This window comes from Anneissia japonica, unplaced genomic scaffold (assembly GCF_011630105.1).
Source record: "Anneissia japonica isolate Jap-2015-1 unplaced genomic scaffold, ASM1163010v1 scaffold4054_len1135799_cov195, whole genome shotgun sequence".
NCBI classification, from domain to species: domain Eukaryota; kingdom Metazoa; phylum Echinodermata; class Crinoidea; order Comatulida; family Comatulidae; genus Anneissia; species Anneissia japonica.
Genome location: NW_022694605.1, coordinates 24494 through 29412, shown reverse-complemented (window position 1 = coordinate 29412; position 4919 = coordinate 24494). Strand labels below are relative to the sequence as shown.

Here is a 4919-nt window from a genome sequence, read left to right as displayed (position 1 = left end):
TGTTATAGCTGCTGAGAGCAATTTAACTGTGCACAGAACCATGGAGATCCACTGTTTTCAGATGAAAAGTTTGCTCACTGTGAAATATAATATGGCTCATGTACATGTTAAAAAATGCAATACACTCTTCAGGAAAGAGTAGGGGATTGACTCCAAGTGTAGGCCTACTCCCCAATCGCCACTAAAAAGACCCTGAAGGTAAAGTTGGTGGGGGGGGGGGGCTCTATGATTAAGTTAGGAGTGATGTCAAACTAATGATTACAGTACAAACTATAATGTTCATTTCAGCAATTTGCATATAAAAAAAAACAATACCGTATTATTTGAATTAACATCCTGGGGACCTTTATTGTTGAAAAGGATTAAGTGGTGTTTCAAGCAGTGGCGTAACGCCTATGTGCCCTTGTGGGGCGGTCCGCAGGGCCCCGACCCATAGGGGAACCGAAGGGGCTTACCCATTTTCAGTGGCGTATCTAGAAGTCTTGAATTGGGGGGGGGGGGCTGATGGGGTGCGCGTAGGTGAAGTGGGAGGGGTGCTCGATGATCAGTTGAGGGGCACTAATTCGCAAAATATGGTGAATTTAGATGATTTTTAACTACTTGACCGTGATTTTTGGGTGGGGGGGGGGAGACTCGAGGGTACGAGTAATTTTGGAATAATGGAAGTGCTTCTGCCTCATGTCTTTCAGATGAAGGGCTGAAATACAAGTTAAAACAGCGCACCGTCTTTCGGATGAAATGTTTAAGCCTTTGGTACTGTGTGCATTTATGGCCCATGTGCATGTTAAAGAACGCACTGTACTTTTCGAAAAAAAAGTAGGGGATTGTCTCCCGGTGTACTACCCAATCACCACCAGAAGGATCCCACTAGAAATAAGTCTTCTAGACTTTTGTGGGCTATTCTTGGTGTTTACACCGAATTAATCCTATCCAATCCTGAAATCCCACTATGGAATTCGCAATTAAGACCCAAAAAGGGCCCAACAGTTGCTCCAGAAATTTGCTGACAAGGTGTCCTACATGTCCGACGGGATCTGAACCAAGGGGCCGACTCAGCCTCAGTCCTGGATTTGCTGACAAGGGGTCCTACATGTCCGACAGGATCTGAACCAAGGGGCCGACTCTGCCTCAGTCCTGGAGTAAAAGGATCCCTCGTAGGGTTTATGGGAGAGGTTTTTGGAGCTTAGTTATTGTGCTTTTTTTAGACCACACCATTAGAGATAGGCAATTACCATAACATTTAGATAGACAAATAATATTTTTTAATCCGACGACATCGTTAGTCATGCCGTCAGATGAGAGGGGGAAATTCCTGTCCTACGGGGCCCCCCTCCACTAGCACCACCACTGGAAGGGCCCCAGTCTCAGAAAGCTAAGGACCCCGACCCCTTTGTTACACCACTGTATTCAAAAGAGACATTTTATTTTTGTTTGTGAAATGGATATGATAGGACTATGCTATATCTCCTTAATTTCGCTGTAAATGTGGAACTACAATGAACGAAATGGTCGTGTGATCATAAAAACTTGTTAATCCCAACCCAGGTATGTAATAGGAAAAATGTCATTCTACTGGAGTAGAAAATTAATACTGTAATACAATGTGTTGAGAATGGTGTTGCTTCTATTAGAATTGTTTACAGTAATTTAGGAAGGGGGTAGGGGTAGTTATTTGGAGAAAAATAAACGCCTCGTGAAATTTATCAAAGTGGTGCGGTTTTTTAAATCGCGGTGTGAGTACTGTAAATTGATGTTTAATGTAAAATGCGAGTACTGTACTGTATTTAACACTGTCATATTATTTTTAAAAAAAATCAAAGGGGCTCGTCCGGGAATTGAACCCGGGGCCTCTCGCACCCAAAGCGAGAATCATGCCACTAGACCAACGAGCCGTCATTGGGAATGTGGTTACTTAAAATTATACTGTAATATTGTACTGTATGTAGCGCAGTCATTGGGTTTAGTTTTAGGTGTTGTTCTTATACTGTTAGTGTTACGAGCAAAGTGACTCTGGTGTTACTAATTATAACTACATAGGAATCTATTAAGAGATTTAGATTAATCATAGAGAAAGAAAATGAAGGATTTTAATTGGATTTAATTGTTCACAAATTTTAGCGGTGAAGCTGTATTGCCGTGGTGAACGTGGCATGTTGTTGTTATGTGACGTAATGGTAATTCCCCTAAGCCTAAACGCAATGCTGCTGTTCTCTGTCTGGCATGTTCGACGAGAATTTCAATTTCTAATTGTATTATTAACGCATGGAGTAGTTCTAACGCCAGTATTATTGAAACAAGAAAATACATCGCACGCTTCTGCGACTTTATAAAACAATCTCAAGATATGTCAAAGCAGCATTTACAAAAACAAATTAAATAGCCAACCGATACCATGGTATGACACTACACATTGTGTGATTACGCCGATATCGTCAGCTGTGGGTCGTTGGTCTAGTGGCATGATTCTCGCTTAGGGTGCGAGAGGTCCCGGGTTCAATTCCCGGATGACCCCCTTTTTTTTTTTCTTTTTTTTTTAATGATATAATTGTTTGCCTATTAAATGCGTGTTTTTTTGTTTTTGTTTTGTTTTTTTGTTTTTTTTATATTTATCAAGTGTATCTTCTTTTCAATCGTTTTTTAAGTCCGATGTTGCAATCCTAGTTGGCCTATTAGCTGCAGGTAGGCCTACCTGTGACGGTATTGCTGGATTCATATTGAAGACCGGCTTTGTTTTCTTGTACTTTTATCAACAGATGCACTGGCCATGTAAAATAAATAAATTGGTTATCATCCTTATGTTATCAATTTTTATGGTAGGGAGGGAGGTTATGCAATTATCTCTATATAATCACTCACAATTCACTCTAACACAACAGGCATCACAACTGCAAGTGGTCTGGTTGGAGGGGGTGGGGGCGGACGACGAGTGGTAAACAAACCTATATTAAATGTAGTTTGTGAGTGTTTGTTTAAAAAAAAATAGGGTCGGTGGCGTCTCTGATGGTAGGGAGGGGATGCAATTATTTTATTTTACAATACATGCCTTATGTTTATGTTTACTCCGAATAAAGAGAGGGAGGCGATGATTCAACTTTTCGACCTTTATTGGGTCATCTTTATGTATGAGCTAGCTATGTCATTTTAAATAAAAGAAAAAAACTTAAAGATTGGGGTTATCCGGGAATTGAACCCGGGACCTCTCGCACCCTAGGCGAGAATCATGCCACCAGACCAGGGGTGGGGATAAAAATCGGTCAGAGTGCCAAAGTGAATTTTTGATTTAACACCGACGAGGGCCGCACCCAAACTTAGATGTTGCCAGTGTGCTTGCAAAAACCCTCAAGCACCGCTCTTTCACCACTTTATTCTCAGTTTTAATATACTTTTGACATCGTCGGTGTCGGGCCGTAAAAAACAAGGTGTTTTCCTGCCATTGTTGCTTGGCGGGTCGCACACATAGGGTTTTAAATTTATTTTCGCGGGCCGCAAAAAAATCGCTGTCGGGCCCAAGATTAAACTTTTCGACCTTTATTGGGCCATCTTCAGGTATGAGCTAGCTATGCCATTTTAAATTAAAAAAAAAAGATGGGGCATTTGATGGGGCATGCTATCTATGGCATTTTAAATGAAGGAAATAAAAAAGGGGGGTCATCCGGGAATTGAACCCGGGACCTCTCGCACCCTAAGCGAGAATCATGCCACTAGACCAACGACCCACAGATGGTGGAACAGGCGTAATCACACAATTCGTAAAGATGACCCAATAAATAGGGCCTATATTTTTATCAACAGATGCACTGATGTGAATGTTTACTCTAAATAAAGAAAGGGAGGCGATGATTCAACTTTTCGACCGTTAATGGTTCATCGACAGTTTAGGAATGAGCTAGCTATGTAATTTTAAATAAAAGAACAAAAAGGGGGTCATCCGGGAATTGAACCCGGGACCTCTCGCACCCTAAGCGAGAATCATGCCACTAGACCAACGACCCACAGATGGTGAAACCGGCGTAATCACACAATTCGTAAAGATGACCCAATAAATAGGGCCTATATATTTATCAACAGATGCACTAATGTGAATGTTTACTCTAAATAAAGAGAGGGAGGCGATGATTTAACTTTTCGACCCTAAATGGTTCATCGACAGTTTAGGAATGAGCTAGCTATGTAATTTTTAAAAAATGAACAAAAAGGGGGTCATCCGGGAATTGAACCCGGGACCTCTCGCACCCTAAGCGAGAATCATGCCACTAGACCAACGACCCACAGATGGTGGAACAGGCGTAATCTCACAATTCATGAAGATGACCTAATAAATATAATTATTTTTATCAACAGATGCACTGATGTTTATGTTTACGTATACTCCGGATAAAGAAAGGGAGGCGATGATTCAACTTTTCGACCTTTTTATTGGGACATCGTCAGTTCATGAATTAGCTAGATGTTATTTTAAATAAAAGAACAAAAAATGGGGTCATCCGGGAATTGAACCCGGGACCTCTCGCACCCTAAGCGAGAATCATGCCACTAGACCAACGACCCACAGATGATGTGCTATTCACACAATTCGTGAAGATGACGCAATAAAGGTAGAATCACGGCCTCGCTCTCTTTATTCGGAGTAACGTTCGTTCTATCATTATTTTTTTTTCTTTTTACCTTTTCTATTGAAGGCTAATAACCGAAGTTACAGTATTGTATATTAGGCCTATAAGCTCAAGAACAAGACTCAAGGCATTTGCCAATATTTAAATCAATTGAGTGTGATAAGCTTATTATTACAAGGGCGCGGTCTCAGGGCGTAGTTCGAAAGTAATAAATTACAGTTGCTAACGAAGCTAAGTGATTAGGCGTATCCAAAATACAGATAATAATAATAATAATAATAATAATAATAATAATAATAATAATAA

At 40.6% G+C, this 4919-nt stretch overlaps 6 non-coding genes across 6 annotated transcripts; 1 reads left to right on the top strand and 5 right to left on the bottom strand.

The window, feature by feature from the left end:
• Positions 1-1820: 1820 nt before the first annotated feature.
• On the bottom strand, positions 1821-1892 carry Trnap-ugg. The gene has a single exon. It is a non-coding gene; the product is annotated as a tRNA-Pro (tRNA).
• A 548-nt stretch (positions 1893-2440) lies between these two features.
• Positions 2441-2512, top strand: Trnap-agg. The gene has a single exon. It is a non-coding gene; the product is annotated as a tRNA-Pro (tRNA).
• Positions 2513-3644: 1132 nt separating this feature from the next.
• Positions 3645-3716, bottom strand: Trnap-agg. Its single transcript has one exon. It is a non-coding gene; the product is annotated as a tRNA-Pro (tRNA).
• A 204-nt stretch (positions 3717-3920) lies between these two features.
• Trnap-agg lies at positions 3921-3992 on the bottom strand. The gene has a single exon. It is a non-coding gene; the product is annotated as a tRNA-Pro (tRNA).
• Positions 3993-4196: 204 nt separating this feature from the next.
• Positions 4197-4268, bottom strand: Trnap-agg. Its single transcript has one exon. It is a non-coding gene; the product is annotated as a tRNA-Pro (tRNA).
• Positions 4269-4476: 208 nt separating this feature from the next.
• Positions 4477-4548, bottom strand: Trnap-agg. Its single transcript has one exon. It is a non-coding gene; the product is annotated as a tRNA-Pro (tRNA).
• Between the last annotated feature and the right edge of the window lie 371 nt (positions 4549-4919).